This window comes from Lissotriton helveticus, chromosome 2_1 (assembly GCF_964261635.1).
Source record: "Lissotriton helveticus chromosome 2_1, aLisHel1.1, whole genome shotgun sequence".
NCBI classification, from domain to species: Eukaryota; Metazoa; Chordata; class Amphibia; order Caudata; family Salamandridae; genus Lissotriton; species Lissotriton helveticus.
This window is the reverse complement of record NC_136059.1, coordinates 912,261,139-912,279,638: the sequence shown is the minus strand read 5'-3', so window position 1 is coordinate 912,279,638 and position 18,500 is coordinate 912,261,139.

The window sequence follows — 18,500 nt, the reverse complement described above, 5'->3', positions numbered from 1 at the left end:
TGGGTCTGTAAGTGGGTGTATCAGTACCTGAATGGGTCTCTGAATAGGTACATCAGTATCTCAGTGGGTCTATCAGTGAGTCTGTCAGTATCTGAGTAAATCTCTAATTTGGCACGTCAATGTCTTAATGGGTCTCTGAGTGGGTGCTTCAGCTTCAGAGTGGGTCTCTCAATGGGTGCATCAGTGTTTGAGTGGGTCTATCAAAGGGTGCATTAGTGTCTGAGTGGGCTTGAAAGTGTGTGTCTGAGTATCTGAGAGGGTCACTCTGTGGCTGCTTCAGTGTCTTTGTGGCTCCCTAAGTGATTGCATCAGTGTCTGAGTAGGTCTCTGAGCAAGTTTCTAAGTGGATCCGTCAGTGTCTGAGTGTGTCTCTGAGTGGGTGTGTAAGTGAGTCTATGAGTCAGGGTGTCAGTGTCTAAGTGCATCTCTGAGTCGTTGGCTGACTCTCTGAGTGGGTTTCTAAGTGAGTGCATCAGTGTCTGAGTGAGTCTGTCAGTGGGTGCATCAGTGTCTCAGTGGGTTTGTGAGTGAGAGCGCATCTATGAGTGGGTGCATCAGTTTCTAAGTTCATCTCTGAGTGGTTGTGGGAGTCTTTGACTACATCTGTAAGTGGGTGTATTAGTGTTGGTGTTCAACTGTGAGTGGGCGTATGAGTTTCTGAATGGGTGTGTCACTGGGTGCATAAGTGTTTGTCAGTAAAAGTTAGGGCCAGTCTGTGAATATATATAGATATATATTTTTATTTTACAAATAATGGCGAAGTCATCGCGATCAGCCTGAAATCCCCACAGCATTACACAGGGGCACGCTGATGCTCGCATTGTTGTCGTGAATATCGCATGTGGTAAATAAAATCTATTTTGTACACATACCTTGTGTTATTAACATCCCCATTTGTCAAACATGGGGTCAGAGTACCTTCACCCTGACCCCTTATTTCAGCTTTCGTACCACTTTTCACCCCCAGGGATGGCTCCCCGATCCATGAAATGGCAGCCACAACTTTCTCTTCAGGTTGCGTCCAGCCAATCACAGCATTCCTTTTGGCTTGTGTCGTTGCAATTAACTGCAATCTTGGAAATAGCCTCAAACACAGACATCACTAACTTTTTCTTCTTAAATTCCTCAAGAACGAATGAACAGATTTACACCAAATAACAAAAAGCACAATCTATAAAACCAAATCCACCTTTCTACCAAATTTGGTGTAATTCCGCTGTAGTTGTGTTGACAGGTCCTACAGAAATTAACATTGCAAACCCACCCTTTTATGAACCCCATTTTCTCAGCCCTTGCTTCACAAATCACCCTGAAACTTTCTGTGTGCAACTTGGATCACCGGAGCACTTGTTTTGAAAACTTTCATCAAACCAAACTAAAGTTATAGGAAAGTCAAAAGACACTTTTCCTATGGAATCATGGTTCTAACTATAACTACCTACTGGTGACCAGCAGTAGCTTATATATAAATATATATATATATATATATATATATATAAAAACATATATATAAATATATATATACATATATATATATATATATATATATATATATATATATATATATATATATATATATTTATTTATTTATTTAACTTATATAGCGCGTTATAACCACCGGGGTCTCTAAGCGCTGTTTGTCCAGATGTACATGATAAGGTATAGCATTCACTTGATCCCATTTCTGCGCCTAGGGGCTACTCCATGCTTGTTTGAAGAGTACAGTTTTTAATTTCCTCCTGAAGGATAATAGATTACTTTCCTTCCTAAGCTCTGGAGCCAATTTGTTCCATAGGGCTGGGAGTGTGTTAGAAAAAGCACGACCCCCCACCGTGGTCAATTTAAAGCGGGATTGGGACAGAAGGGTAGCATCAGACGAGCGCAAAGTCCTTCCAGGTATGTAGGGGAATAGACGGGATTTCACCTAACTTGGAGCTTTGCCATACAGTGCCTTGTGTACGATGCACATTCCTTTAAAGACAATCCTCTGGCGGATCGGGAGCCAGTGTAACTCCTGCATCAGGGGGGACGAACGGGCAGATCTAGGTTTTTTATAGATCAACCTAGCTGCATCGTTCATAACCCCCTGTAGTTTATCCAGCAGCCGCTGGGGTAGGCCTATGTATAAGGAGTTCCCGTAGTCCAGCCTAGCCAAAATTGTGGCTGAGACCACATGCCTCAAAGTGGAGAAAGAAAGTAAGGCGGAGATCTTCCTTAGTTGTCGTAGCAGGCCAATGCAGATGCCCACTACCGAGATGACTTGTTTGTTCACTGAAAAAACCATAGGTTATAGACCATATATAGTTAGGAATTTGCATTTACAAAACCTTGAAAATTCACTGAAAAAACCATAGGTTAGAGACCTTATATAGTTAGCTGGACATTTTATTGACATAAAACCAATGAAATTCCATATATAGTTAGTTGCACTAACTATATATCGCGCACCCGCAATCCACTGCTGATGATGTCACATATTACATCATTCATGACATGGTCAGTGACATCACTGATGACATCACTGATGACATCTCAAATGACATCACTGATGACATCACTGATGACATCTCAAATGACATCACTGATGACATCACTGATGACATCATCTAGTGTCTGTGTGTTTTTGTAAAGTTTAAATATGTTTTACATATTGAAGAATGAGTGGATGTATGGAAGACTGAGTGTGTGTGTGGCTGGCTGGGAGGTGTGTGACTCTGTGCATATCAATGTGTACTTGTATCAGTGATTGTAAAAGAGAGTATGTGTTAGTATATGTGTGAAAAAGTATGGTGTTCTGTGTTTAACTGTATAGATGAGGAAATCGAAGTGTGATTGATTCTTCACAGGACTGACTAGGTGTATGAGTGCATATGATAGTGTTGTAATAATGAGTGACTGTATGTATGAGTGATTGTATGGGTGAATGAGTGAATGTGTGTGTAGACGTAGGAATCAGTGAGTGCGTATGTAGTAACTGGTATTGGTGTGTCATGATGTCATCAGTGATGTCATTTGAGATGTCATCAGTGATGTCATTTGAGATGTCATCAGTGATGTTATCAGTGATGTCACTGAAGTATGGTGTTCTGTGTTTAACTGTATAGATGAGGAAATGGAAGTGTGATTGATTCTTTACAGGACTGACTAGGTGTGTGAGTAACTCCATGGATGAGTGGCAGTGTGTGAGTGTCTGCATAGGTGTATGAGTGCATATGGTAGTGTTGTAATAATGAGTGACTGTATGTATGAGTGATTGTATGGGTGAATGAGTGAATGTGTGTGTAGACGTAGGAATCAGTGAGTGTGTATGTAGTAACTGGTATTGGTGTGTCATGATGTCATCAGTGATGTCATTTGAGATGTCATCAGTGATGTCATTTGAGATGTCATCAGTGATGTCATCAGTGATGTCACTGACCATGTCATGAATGATGTAATATGTGACATCATCAGCAGTGGATTGCGGGTGCGCGATATATAGTTAGTGCAACTAACTATATATGGAATTTCATTGGTTTTATGTCAATAAAATGTCCAGCTAACTATATATGGTCTCTAACCTATGGTTTTTTCAGTGAATTTTCAAGGTTTTGTAAATGCAAATTCCTAACTATATATGGTCTATAACCTATGGTTTTTTCAGTGAATTTCATTGGTTTTTAAAAGCTAATATCTATACCTGTAAAATATATTCTTTATTACGTGACGTATCACGTAGCCACGTGAGACGCCTCATGACGCGTTGCATAACCGTGACGTATCGGCTCTGCAGCGCAAACAAAACCCGTAACGTAAGCGTGCCGGAGCACGCTTACAGATATATATATTTTTTTTAACCTTAATTAGACAAAATCCACACGTGCACATATCTTGAGGCCTTGCAAAGGCACATCAAACAAACAGTCCCTACAATTTTGCCAAGTTTGCTGGAAATCTATTCCCTTATTTTTTTTTTTACTGTTTCTCTTGGTTTTCCCCTTGTTACGCTTACCGGGACGCTACCCGGTACGCGAACCGGACGCTCCAAAAACACAAGATGGCGGACTCCCGTTACGCTGCCGGTTAGCTGCCCGGTTCGCGTACCGGGAAGCGCCTCTACCGCGAAAAATCGCAACAATTTTTTATTTTTTTTTGCCCCGCGGGGGACTTTAATATCCCCCTCATCAATCCTAGGGGGTCAGGAGGGGTTTACCTTGCCCCCTTTCCTTCATTTCCCCCTTTTTTTTCCACCACATCTTGTCTCTCGAACCTACCGAGAGACAAGATGGCGGCCGCTCCGGACTGTTTAGAATGTTGACAGACACCGGAGAGCCAATCAGCTTCGCTTCGCGAAGTTCCGTTACGCGTCAGGTACACGAACCGGGGCGCTAACCGGAGCGCTGTCACAGATATATATTTTTTTAAACGTTAATTTCTCAAAATCCACTGGAGCACATATATTGAGACATAGCAAAGGCACTTTGGGCAAATCATATCTACAATTTTGCCAAGTTTCATGTAAATCCATTCAGCCGTTCGAGCTAAAAGTGAGTCCAACCGCCCTATGGAAAAATGAATAGGAAAAACGCGTTTTGGGACCCCCCTTTTTTCTCGGCCCCCCCTTGACAAAACCCCCCCAAATTTTCAGGGGCTGCTCAGAAACTATATCAGCCAATTCCATCCACAAACGCCAAAGTTATTAGACATAGAATTTTCAGAAATCCCATAGAGAAAAAATCCTAACTATATATACCCACTGGCTATCGCCAGTAGGTAATATACATATATAAACATATCTAATCTGCATATCTATATAAATATAAATGCATGCATACATATACATATATGCATACATATGCATGTTATTTACATGAAAGTTTTAAAAACACTAATAAAAGCAAAGCTAAAAAGCCACCTCATTACAAACAGAATGGCTTTAACTTAAAACGAGGGCGAGATCTATTGCATTTTCAATGCTTGTTTACTTTGGTTCTATCAAGAAGGCATTCAGATGTGTCACACATTTGCCATAAATTCTGAATGTTAGCACTCTAGTTGCTCATTAGATCACAGTAGTAAAGCTAGTGCTCACCAGGGAAGTCTGATGCTAATCATGGTTTGCAGCCATTTTCCCGCATTTTTATCCCGCGGACTTTCAGTCCGCATACCATTATCCCGCAAGGTCATTGACCTCGCATACCATTATCCCGCATTTTTTCAAAACGCATGTGCATTTATCACGCATGCCTTTACAAAGAATTACGTTTTAAAGGCATGTATGGTAAATGCATTTGCATTGTGAAAACCATGATGACGAGAGAGGTAAGTGGGTTTGTGTTAATTTTTTCGTGGGTTAGTGATTGTGTAGTGTAGTGTTGTGTAGTGTAGTGTTGTGTTAGTGTAGTGTAGAGTTGTGGTGGTTGTTTAGTGTAGGGTCATGCAGGGGGTAGTGTTTTAGGGTTTAGGGTTGTGTTGTAGTGTTTGCGTAGTGTAGGGTCATGCTGGGGGTAGTGTTTTAGGGTTTAGGGTAGTGTTGTAGTGTTTGCGTAGTGTAGGGTCATGCTGGGGCTAGTGTTTTAGGGTTTTGGGTAGTGGTGTAGTGTTTGCGTAGTGTAGGGTCATGCTGGGGCTAGTGTTTTAGGGTTTAGGATAGTGTTGTAGTGTTTGCGTAGTGTAGGGTCATGCTGGGGGTAGTGTTTTAGGGTTTTGGGTAGTGTTGTAGTGTTTGCGTAGTGTAGGGTCATGCTGGGGTGTAGTGTTTTAGGGTTAAGGGTTGTGTTGTAGTGTTTGCGTAGTGTAGGGTCATGCTGGGGGTAGTGTTTTAGGGTTAAGGGTAGTGTTGTAGTGTTTGCGTAGTGTAGGGTCATGCTGGAGGTAGTGTTTTAGGGTTTTGGGTTGTGTTGTAGTGTTTGCGTAGTGTAGGGTCATGCTGGGGGTAGTGTTTTAGGGTTTAGGGTTGTGATGTAGTGTTTGCGTAGTGTAGGGTCATGCTGGGGGTAGTGTTTTAGGGTTTAGGGTTGTGTTGTAGTGTTTGCGTAGTGTAGGGTCATGCTGGGGGTAGTGTTTTAGGGTTTTGGGTAGTGTTGTAGTGTTTGCGTAGTGTAGGGTTATGCTGGGGCTAGTGTTTTAGGGTTTAGGGTAGTGTTGTAGTGTTTGCGTAGTGTAGGGTCATGCTGGGGGTAGTGTTTTAGGGTTTAGGATAGTGTTGTAGTGTTTGCGTAGTGTAGGGTCATGCTGGGGGTAGTGTTTTAGGGTTTTGGGTAGTGTTGTAGTGTTTGCGTAGTGTAGGGTCATGCTGGGGTGTAGTGTTTTAGGGTTTTGGGTAGTGTTGTAGTGTTTGCGTAGTGTAGGGTCATGCTGGGGGTAGTGTTTTAGGGTTTTGGGTTGTGTTGTAGTGTTTGCGTAGTGTAGGGTCATGCTGGGGGTAGTGTTTTAGGGTTTAGGATAGTGTTGTAGTGTTTGCGTAGTGTAGGGTCATGCTGGGGGTAGTGTTTTAGGGTTTTGGGTAGTGTTGTAGTGTTTGCGTAGTGTAGGGTCATGCTGGGGTGTAGTGTTTTAGGGTTTTGGGTAGTGTTGTAGTGTTTGCGTAGTGTAGGGTCATGCTGGGGGTAGTGTTTTAGGGTTTTGGGTTGTGTTGTAGTGTTTGCGTGGTGTAGGGTCATGCTGGGGGTAGTGTTTTACGGTTTAGGGTAGTGTTGTAGTGTTTGCGTAGTGTAGGGTCATGCTGGGGGTAGTGTTTTAGGGTTTAGGGTAGTGTTGTAGTGTTTGCGTAGTGTAGGGTCATGCTGGGGGTAGTGTTTTAGGGTTTTGGGTAGTGTTGTAGTGTTTGGGTAGTGTAGGGTCATGCTGGGGGTAGTGTTTTAGGGTTTAGGGTAGTGTTGTAGTGTTTGGGTAGTGTAGGGTCATGCTGGGGTGTAGGGTTTTAGGGTTTAGGGTAGTGTTGTAGTGTTTGCGTAGTGTAGGGTCATGCTGGGGTGTAGTGTTTTAGGGTTTTGGGTAGTGTTGTAGTGTTTGCGTAGTGTAGGGCCATGCTGGGGGTAGTGTTTTAGGGTTTTGGGTAGTGTTGTAGTGTTTGGGTAGTGTAGGGTCATGCTGGGGGTAGTGTTTTAGGGTTTAGGGTAGTGTTGTAGTGTTTGGGTAGTGTAGGGTCATGCTGGGGTGTAGTGTTTTAGGGTTTTGGGTAGTGTTGTAGTGTTTGCGTAGTGTAGGGTCATGCTGGGGTGTAGTGTTTTAGGGTTTTGGGTAGTGTTGTAGTGTTTGCGTAGTGTAGGGTCATGCTGGGGGTAGTGTTTTAGGGTTTAGGGTAGTGTTGTAGTGTTTGCGTAGTGTAGGGTCATGCTGGGTGTAGTGTTTTAGGGTTTAGGGTAGTGTTGTAGTGTTTGCGTAGTGTAGGGTCATGCTGGGGGTAGTGTTTTAGGGTTTTGGGTAGTGTTGTAGTGTTTGCGTAGTGTAGGGTCATGCTGGGGGTAGTGTTTTAGGGTTTAGGGTAGTGTTGTAGTGTTTGCGTAGTGTAGGGTCATGCTGGGGGTAGTGTATTAGGGTTTAGGGTAGTGTTGTAGTGTTTGCGTAGTGTAGGGTCATGCTGGGGGTAGTGTTTTAGGGTTTAGGGTAGTGTTGTAGTGTTTGCGTAGTGTAGGGTCATGCTGGGGTGTAGTGTTTTAGGGTTTTGGGTAGTGTTGTAGTGTTTGCGTAGTGTAGGGTCATGCTGGGGGTAGTGTTTTAGGGTTTAGGGTAATGTTGTAGTGTTTGCATAGTGTAGGGTCATGCTGGGGGTAGTGTTTTAGGGTTTAGGGTAGTGTTGTAGTGTTTGCGTAGTGTAGGGTCATGCTGGGGGTAGTGTTTTAGGGTTTAGGGTAGGGTTGTAGTGTTTGCGTAGTGTAGGGTCATGCTGGGGTGTAGTTTTTAGGGTTTTGGGTAGTGTTGTAGTGTTTGCGCAGTGTAGGGTCATGCTGGGGGTAGTGTTTTAGGGCTTTGGGTAGTGTTGTAGTGTTTGCGCAGTGTAGGGTCATGCTGGGGGTAGTGTTTTAGGGTTTAGGGTAGTGTTGTAGTGTTTGCGTAGTGTAGGGTCATGCTGGGGTGTAGTGTTTTAGGGTTTTGGGTAGTGTTGTAGTGTTTGCGTAGTGTAGGGTCATGCTGGGGGTAGTGTTTTAGTGTTTAGGGTAGTGTTGTAGTGTTTGCGTAGTGTAGGGTCATGCTGGGGGTAGTGTTTTAGAGTTTAGGGTAGTGTTGTAGTGTTTGTGTAGTGTAGGGTCATGCTGGGGGTAGTGTTTTAGGGTTTAGGGTAGTGTTGTAGTGTTTGCGTAGTGTAGGGTCATGCTGGGGTGTAGTGTTTTAGGGTTTAGGGTAGTGTTGTAGTGTTTGCGTAGTGTAGGGTCATGCTGGGGGTAGTGTTTTAGGGTTTAGGGTAGTGTTGTAGTGTTTGCGTAGTGTAGGGTCATGCTGGGGGTAGTGTTTTAGGGTTTAGGGTTGTGTTGTAGTGTTTGCGTAGTGTAGGGTCATGCTGAGGGTAGTGTTTTAGGGTTTAGGGTAGTGTTGTAGTGTTTGCGTAGTGTAGGGTCATGCTGGGGTGTAGTGTTTTAGGGTTTTGGGTAGTGTTGTAGTGTTTGCGTAGTGTAGGGTCATCGTGAGGGTAGTGTTTTAGGGTTTAGGGTAGTGTTGTAGTGTTTGCGTAGTGTAGGGTCATGCTGGGGGTAGTGTTTTAGGGTTTAGGGTAGTGTTGTAGTGTTTGTGTAGTGTAGGGTCATGCTGGGGGTAGTGTTGTAGGGTTTAGGGTAGTTTAGTTGTTTAGTGTATGCTAAAGGCATATTCGTTCTAAAAGTTTTCGTTATTTTAATTTGCGGCCTAATAGTACATGCAGGATTTTTTTTGCGGACTGATGGTATGCGGACTGATGGTATGCGGGATTTCGTCATATATTCGCTAATCATACTTTCTATGGCAAAATGAACCCCCTCATTTTGTTCCTTTTTAAATTAAATGTTTTAAGAGTTACCACTTTATTCCAATCAAGATGGCTTCAGGTGTGCCATACCTTTGTAATAAGTAGGACTGTTAGCACTCTAGTTGTTCTTTAGAACACTCTGGGACATTCTGTCATTGGGCTATAGTTGGGCTACATCTGGCTGATATTTGGGCTACATTTGTTTTTTTTTTTTCTCTGGTGGCCATCTTTGGGCTACATTGGGCTACATTGGGCTACATTTGGGCTCCAACATATATATAGCCCAATGTAGCCCAATATATATTTTTCAAAGTTAATTTTCGTAAAAACCACTGGAGCATATATCTTGAGACATAGCAAAGGCACATCGGGCTACCAGTCCCTACAATTTTGCCAAGTTTGGTGTAAATCCATTCAGCCGTTCGGGCTAAAAGTGAGGCCAACCGCCCTATGGAAAATTGCATGGGAAAAACACGTTTTGTGATCCCCCTTTTTTCTCGGTCCCCCCTTGACGAAACCCCCCCAAATTTTCAGGGGCTGCTCAGAAACAAAATGTTCCATTTTCCTGAAAATTTCAGCCAATTCTGTCCTCAAACGCCAAAGTTATTCGACATAGAATTTTCAAAAATCCCATAGGAAAAAAATCCTAACTATATATACCTACTGGCTAGTAGGTAATATATATATATATATATATATATATATATATATATATATATATATATATATATATATATATATATATATATATATATATATATTACATAACACTTTGTAGCACTCATTGCCTTACTTGTGTACCATTTCCTGCATATTGACTTGCACATGTGTATGATTCGGTTTGGTTCATAAACTTTATTTAACTAGTTAAAACAACCATGAAAGTGCATAAACATGAAATACATCCATTAAAAAAACTCATTAAAATCTCATCCAATACGCATATCCATTATATAAAATGCATACAGAAGATAGTTTAAAATATAATGTAAAAGCATACTTGTATAGCGCAGCTATCACTCCGGGGAGCATCTTGGCGCTAATACGGAAAATGGAAACGGAGGACAAACCGGTATGCTGCTCATGGCACGTGGAACTGAGGAATTCATATCAGAGTTTTGCACAGTATGTCTGCAACAGTATAAATCCAGGTTTTGAGGGCCTTCCTATAAACTGACTCAGAGGCAATCTGCCGGAGCTGAGGTGGCAAATATTTCCGTGCCTTTGAGCCCAAGACTGCCAGTGATTTTCCTCCCTTAGACACCAATCTAAAGGTTGGAATAATCAGCAAGTTTGTGTTGGGAGATCTAAGGCTATGAGAGGGAACATTGCGCTTAAACCCAGTTTGAAGGTATTGTGGTCCACTTGCGTGGAAGGCCCTAAAAGTAATAATAAGGACCGTAAACAATACACGCTTGTGGACTGGCAAGCACCCCCTGGCTGAAGACGGCTGTAATGCCAGAAACCGGTCCTAGGAAGCTTGAATCCGGTCCAGGGAAGGCATGGCTTGGCAGTTCGGGCTGGACTGTTCCCATGAGGCACAGGGTCAGACTGATTTGCATATGGCCATGTCTGCACTGGGGTGGCAGAGTAGGCTAAAGAATGGTGATGGATTAAACCCAGATCTGTGACTGGGTGTGAGTGTTTGATTGGTTCAGATGCTCCGTCCATCACCACCCCCTTTTGTACCGATTTGCTCGCCATAAGTTGGCAGGGTATGCTCAGACGTGAGTCCCTTGCTCACTTTGCCACTGGATTCAAGCAAGCCTGGCTGAAGACGGCTGTAATGCCAGAAACCGGTCCTAGGAAGCTTGAATCCGGTCCAGGGAAGGCATGGCTTGGCAGTTCGGGCTGGACTGTTCCCATGAGGCACAGGGTCAGAATGATTTGCATATGGCCATGTCTGAACTGGGGTGGCGGAGTGGGCTAAAGAACGGTGATGGATTAAACCCAGATCTGTTGACTGGGTGTGAGTGTTTGATTATTTCTGATGCTCCGTCCATCACCACCCCCTTTTGAACCAATGCAAGGTATCTAATGCAGCAGAGGCGGAAGATTTCCTAGGCCACTTTAGTACCAGCCGAGCAGCCGCATGCTGGACCATCTGAAGCTTACTCAAGGCTGATTTGCTGACTCCTGCATACAGGCTATTGCAGTAGTCCAGTCTGGATGTAATAAGTGCAACAGCCACAGTGTGCCTAGCTGAAAAGAGGAGTAGGTCAAAGAATTTCTTCTGACTTTTTATAATATGAAAACAGGTGCCTGCAACTGCCAGGGATTGCTGCTTAAAAGAAAGAATTGTGTCGAACGTTATTCCTAAGTTTCTAACTGTGTTTATTGCATTAGAGGGGTGGGGGGCATTTTCTGGCCATCAAGATTTGGGCATGAAAGAGTTTTGTTTGCCAAATGGTAAAATCTCTGTGTTTTCCGAGTTGCACCTCAGATGCTTGTTATTCATCCATCTGAAGGTAGCTGAGAGGCACTTTCTAAGGTTTTCTCTCGCCTCAGTAGAGTTATTGTCAAGAACCAAAATAAGCTGCGTATCGTCCGCATAAGAAATGGTATTGATCCTATATGACGATATAAGCTTAATCAGGGAGGACATATAAACATTGAAGAGGGTCGGGCTCAGGCTCGAACCCTGAGGGACCCCTGATGTAAGTGCTTTTTCTTCTGAGTTATATTGTCCCAATGTGATCACTTGGCGCCGGTCTTGTAAAAAGTTCTTGATCCACTCTAACAAATTACCCGATACGCCAAATGATGCAAGACGGTCTAAAAGAATGGTATGAGAGACCGTTTCAAAAGCCGCAGACAGGTCCAAGAGGACCAGGTCGGCATTCTTACCCTGATCCAGGGCTGCTCGCAGGGTTTCAGTACTATACAAAAGGGCGGATTCTGTTGAGTGTTGAGCTCTGAAACCTGACTGATTAGGATGCCATTCATTAGTTTCCTCTAGGAACTTTTCAGTTAGCTTACACAGGGTGGGAAGAAGCGAGATAGGTCACAGATTAGAGAGGGTTGCAGGATTAGCCAGTTGCTTTTTCCGAAGGGGTTTTCACATTTCACATTTCCATTCTGATGAAATTTTGGCTGTGAGAAGGGAGGAATATATAATATTATTGATGGTGGGATTTACAACATCAATAAGAGCGTGTAGTATATATGGTAGGAGTAGGAAAGTTATTTATAAGTGTCAGGACTTTTCCTGCAAATTAATCTGCTATGTTATTGCAAAGGCTCGGGAGGGCGGGATCTCTTGGAATAAACTATTTGGATTTGAAAACAAATTGACTATTTTAAAAATCTTTTTCTGTTAGTTTTTGGAATTTTTAACAGCCTCAGTATAAAAGTTTTTGGGGGGCGGTTTTGATCAAGGAATGATATTTTCTGCGGGCGATTTTGTAGATGTCAAGATCATTACTATCGTAGTTCCGGCGCCATCTACGTTCCAATACTCTAACTTGGACTTGCACTTCTTTTAAGGAAAGGGAGAACCATGGCGCAGAGGGTTTCTTTTTTTGAAGCCTATGTGATGTATTTGTAGGTACTGACTGACCTCTTAACGCGTGCATCCAATTCCCAAAAAGCTGGTTGTCAATTATCGGGTTGCCAACCATATTGAGTCTACCCATCTGGGCTTTAGGGACGAGATCTGAAAGTCCCAGCAGTGATTTCCAGTTAACTTTATCCAGTTGTTGGGTTTTGGTTTTTTCCTTAGTTGGGGCCCTATCTTTTATAGGAAATTCAAAGGGAATTAATTTATGGTCAGTCCAGGTTTGCGTAACAGGGGCCTTCACTTGCAGACTGTCCAGATTAGAGCAAATACAATCCAAAATATGGCCTGCACTGTGCATAGCAGATAGCGAAAGTGGTTGTAGGCGAAAATCCTCCATTACTTCCTGGAAGCAGGTAGCTTCAGGGTCCTTATGGGAGTCAAGGTGGAGATTAATATCTTCTAACAAAGTAAAATTGGAGAACCTAACAGTAAGAGTGCTAATCACCTCTCCAATGCTTTCTAAAAACTTGTTATACCTTCCCGGAGGGTGATATACTAATGCCCCTGCGAAGGAGAAGGAGTCATGTAACTGGATACAAAAACAAATGCTTTCTGCACCTTTTAATTCCGGTAACTGCTCTATTTTGCAACGGAGAGGGTTGCAATAGATAATTGCTAGTCCAACCCCGCGTTGCTCTGGCCTATCCACCCTTTGGATAAGCTAACCCAAAGGGAGGGAGTTCACGATGTCTGGATCAGAAGCTCACTAATACAAAAGGCTTTTCCTCACATGGATGGCTTTCAGAATTAAAAGGGCAACATTGTAGCACACAAAGGGTTCAGTTAGTGCAATCAAGTACTTCATAGCAGCTTTATATGAACATGGATGGGTTTAAGATAAAAACTCCAGCAACAGGAAAACCTCATGGTTCACAGACCCCTCAAAGACTCAAAGAAATCCTGCCGAACCCTTGAAAAAACCTGGCGCCAGAAACGGACAGCAGAAAACCTGACAGCCCTCAAGAAAGCCACCCGCGAACACCACCAGCTGATCCGCACCACCAAAAGGGCATCGTTCAAAGAGTGGCTAGACAACAACACCCACAACAGCAAGGAACTCTTCAACATCGTCAAAGAGCTCTCCAACCCAAGCGCCAGCAACAACGACATCACCCCATTGCAAGACCTCCGCAACTCCCTCGCCACGTTCTTCCACCGCAAGATCGCAGATATACGCGACAGCTTCAGACCCCAGACGCTGCCTCCAACCACCAAAGCATCGACCCCTACCACCACCCTCAGCGCCTGGACCCCCATTAGCACGGAAGACACCACCCACGTCATGAACACCATCCACTCGGGCTCCCCCTCTGACTCTTGCCCCCATCATATCTTCAACAAAGCCGCCATCATCATCGCACCCCACCTCCGGATCGTCATTAACAACTCCCTCACGTCAGCCACCTTCCCCGAGAACTGGAAGCATGCAGAAATCAACGCTCTGCTGAAGAAACCCACAGCGGACCCCAAAGATCTCAAGAACTTCCGCCCCATCTCTCTCCTTCTCTTCCCGGCTAAAGTCATCGAGAAGACCGTCAATAAACAACTGACTGCTTTCCTTGAGGCAAACAGCTCGCTCCACCCGTCCCAGTCCGGATTTCGAGCCAACCACAGCACCGAGACCGCCCTCATCGCAGCCACAGACGACATCAGGACCTTGATGGACAAAGGAGAAACAATCGCCCTCATCCTCCTAGACCTCTCGGCAGCCTTTGACATCATATGTCACCGCACCCTAACAACCCGCCTCCTCAACACTGGGATCCAATGAAAGGCCCTGGACTGGATCACCTCGTTCCTCTCTGACATAACCCAGAGAGTCCACCTCCCCCCTTCCGCTCAGCAGCCACCGGGATCATCTGCGGAGTACCCCAAGGATCCTCGCTCAGCCCCACCCTCTTCAATATCTACATGAGCCCCCTCGCCACCATCCCACGCAAACACAACATCAACATCATCTCCTACGCCAAACAGCTCGCTCCACCCGTCCCAGTCCGGATTTCGAGCCAACCACAGCACCGAGACCGCTCTCATCGCAGCCACAGACGACATCAGGACCTTGATGGACAAAGGAGAAACAATCGCCCTCATCCTCCTAGACCTCTCGGCAGCCTTTGACATCATATGTCACCGCACCCTAACAACCCGCCTCCTCAACACTGGGATCCAATGAAAGGCCCTGGACTGGATCACCTCGTTCCTCTCTGACATAACCCAGAGAGTCCACCTCCCCCCTTCCGCTCAGCAGCCACCGGGATCATCTGCGGAGTACCCAAGGATCCTCGCTCAGCCCCACCCTCTTCAATATCTACATGAGCCCCCTCGCCACCATCCCACGCAAACACAACATCAACATCATCTCCTACGCCGACGACACCCAACTGATACTCTCCCTCACCAAGGACCCAGACACCGCCAAAACCAACCTCCAGGAAGGAATGAAAGACGTCGCAGAATGGATGAAGCTCAGTCGCCTGAAGCTAAACTCAGACAAAACGGAGGTCCTCATCCTCGTACAATCCCCATCCGCCTGGGACGACTCCTGGTGGCCCACTGCACTGGGCTCCGCACCAACACCCACGGACCACGCACGCAAACTGGGATTCATCCTGGACTCCTCCTTCACGATGACCAAGCAAGTCAACGCTGTCTCATCGTCTTGCTTCAACACCCTGCACATGCTCCGTAAAATCTTCCGATGGATCCCCACCGAAACCAGAAAAACCGTCACCCAGGCCCTCGTCACCAGCCGACTGGACTACGGAAACGCCCTATACGCAGGAACCACAGCCAAACTTCAGACACGACTTCAACGCATACAGAACGCCTCCGCACAACTCATCCTCGACATCCCTCGCCATAGCCACATATCCGCCCACCTGAGAAGCCTGCACTGGCTCCCCATCTTCAAGAGGATCACGTTCAGGCTCCTCACCCACGCACACAAAGCGCTACACGACAAGGGCCTCTCAACAACCGCCTCTCGTTCTACATCCCCACCCGCCAGCTCCACTCCGCCAGCCTCGCCCTCGCCACCATCCCATGAATTCGCAGAACCACCACCGGAGGAAGATCCTTCTCCTACCTGGCAGCCAAAACATGGAACTCCCTCCCCGCACACCTACGACTGACCCAGGACCATCTCACCTTCAGAAAGCACCTCAAGACCTGGCTATTCGAGCAGTAGCGACACCCCCCTCTCCCTCAGCACCTTGAGACCCTCACGGGTGAGTAGCGCGCTCTATAAATGTAATGATTGATTGATTGATATAATTCTGATAACATTTACAAAACAATAAAAAGTGCAACATGCTCTGCTTCTTGATTACATGAGCAAGGGGTCTGATCAGAAGGAAAAGACTTCATAGTTGGAAAGGCCACTAATGATGTAAAATATAACATCTCAGTTTCACTAAAACAAAGTGGTGCTGCATACTTGTTACATCAGATAGATAACTGTATCCACCTTCCTCTCAGTCATATGACCCTTATAAAACAACAGACGATTTTGTATTATTAACAGCCATTTGCTGGTCAGATTGATCCTGGAAAAAGGTATCATTGACTGTCCTCTTGGTTAATGATAGCACCTCTATGGGGTCAAACCCTATAGGCAAATTTAAGAACATGATAATGGAGTAATTATTATACGATAACCATGGGATATTCTAAGCCTTGTTTAAAACTGATATCCTCTTTTTGCCCATAGGGATAACCATAAGAACAAAAGTCTTACCAAGAGTATGTCTCCTAGATACTGCTGGCCGACCTCCTGATGGACATTCATAGTTGGGACTGAAGCGGGTAATCAAAGTAGCCATTGAAAAAAAACTATTTTCCTCCACTTGAAAGGCTTTACAGGTGGCATAGCCCCAGAGAACAGCCCCATATGTGGCAGTGGACACCCCATAGCCATGTACATTTCAACCATTTATATTTCCATTATGAGGTGGCTGCCTTCCTTGTGAAATCCTATTTATTTTGGCTTTAGTGTTTAAGATCTGTTGGTCCCATGAACTGTTGCCTGCAAATAAAATACCCAGATAGCAAAATAAATGTACTGCAACAATTGGGGTAGTATTGATATAAAACGTTCTACATTGTTAATATTTTGGCCCAAAAACCGTGGTTAATATTTTGGATTTGTTAATCACCATTTTCCTGGTACTCCCCAAAAGCATTCATCAGTCTTTGTAGGCCGACCGGGGTCTTCGATAAGAAAACTGAATTATCAGCATATAACAATACTGGATTAAGGCATCTGGCAGCCTGAGGAGCATCAGCTTGCAGGACCTGCAAATAGATACCCACCCCATTATCAAAAAGCAACAACAGTACATCCTTGTCGAATGCCTTGCTCTACTTTGAATGTAGGCGAGCATTGGCCATGTGGCCTAAAGCACACTTTATTTTTTTTTGTTTAAATTTGTTTATTGGGATTTTACGTTTCCTATTACAAGTGGATACTTCACCATTACATATTTTAACATACATTTGCAGGTGTTTGAATGATACCTGTGTAGAAGAATTCCACAATCCTATCGCACATCAAGCACATCAGGTAGGATACCATAAGCCAGTTCGGCAGTTACCCTCTAGCTTAACTCTCCATACATTGGTATGTTTTGTGGAACCTGGTTGAGTGGGTTTCCGGGGGGTGTGGGTTGGTGTTTTGCCCTCACCTCTACCTTTGTGTGTCGTCTCAAATAGGATTCATGATTGCATTCACAATTGGAATAATTCGGTTTCGGAAATACCGAGGGGGAGAACAGAAATGTTAACTGTGAGGGGAAAACCGGGGGTGGGAAAGGTGGGGAGCGGTCAGAATGTATATCGGTGCTAATTAGTGGTGTGGTTGGCCATGGCCCATACTGCTGTGTGTGTAAGAGGGGGAGAGGGGTCGGGTGAGACCGTCTGTGTGAGATGGGGGATCCTGTCTGGCATGATGCAGATATATTGTCGGCTTTATGTGTCCTGATGCTGCCTGTTATTGGCTATTATCTGTCCCATAGGGGATAGGAACGGAGTTTGGAGCTGAGGTTGTGAGGCCTCCGGTGTTACCGCCGCTGTCGCCTCCTGAGTGTATTGGAATAATAGTTGTGCCCATTCCATAGATATGGAATGTTTACATGTCCCTTTTACCTCCCCATCCCTTAATACCTCTTCTTCCACCACGCCCCACTTTTTGATAGCGCCTACCCAGGCCACTTCTGGGGGTCCTGCTGGGGGGTCCTGCTGGGGCCGCTAGTACATGGCTATCCCCCTTTTTCCTAAGAGAATGGCTAGGGATGCAAAGCGACATTGTAACTTTTCGGTCTTTCTCTTGCGGAACATTCCCAGGGCACATGCCTCTCATGTGGATATGGTCAGAAGATTGACTGTCGCTCGGGGTGTCCGGTGTACCTTATCCCAATTCGCAACATGCACGTGCGGGCTAGAGGTACCTGTAGGGGGTATGTGAGTAGTGATTTGGTACCCAGCATTAGCAGTCTCCAGACGGCTGGAAGGGGTATGCGGCCTTCATCGGTGATTGTTTCCCCTGTATGACGTTCTGCCATCCAATGAGATAACCACTGGAGTTGTGCTGCTAGAAAGTATGCTTCAGATGACGGAGCTCCTAGCCCCCCAGAGTGGTAGGTAATTACGGTGAACTTAAAGCTATCCTATGTTGACCACCCCCCATATCAACATTGTGAGTAGCGTATCTAACTTCCGAAAAACGGAGCGTGGTGGTATTACAGGGAGGTTGGCGAAGTGATAAAGCAGTCTAGGAACCATAATCATCTTTGCTATGGCTACGTGTCCGATGGGGGCCAAGGTCAATGTTTTCCAGAAGTTTTCCGCCGTACGTAATCCCGCCAATGCCTTATGATGATTCCCTTCGTAGAGGTCTTCGGGAGAGTGATATAGTCGTACTCCCAGATATCAAGGAGCCGTGGCACTCCAGTCGATTTGCTGGGTTCCCACTGATATGAATAGAGGGGCTAGATGAGACCTAAGTGGGAATATTGTAGATTTATC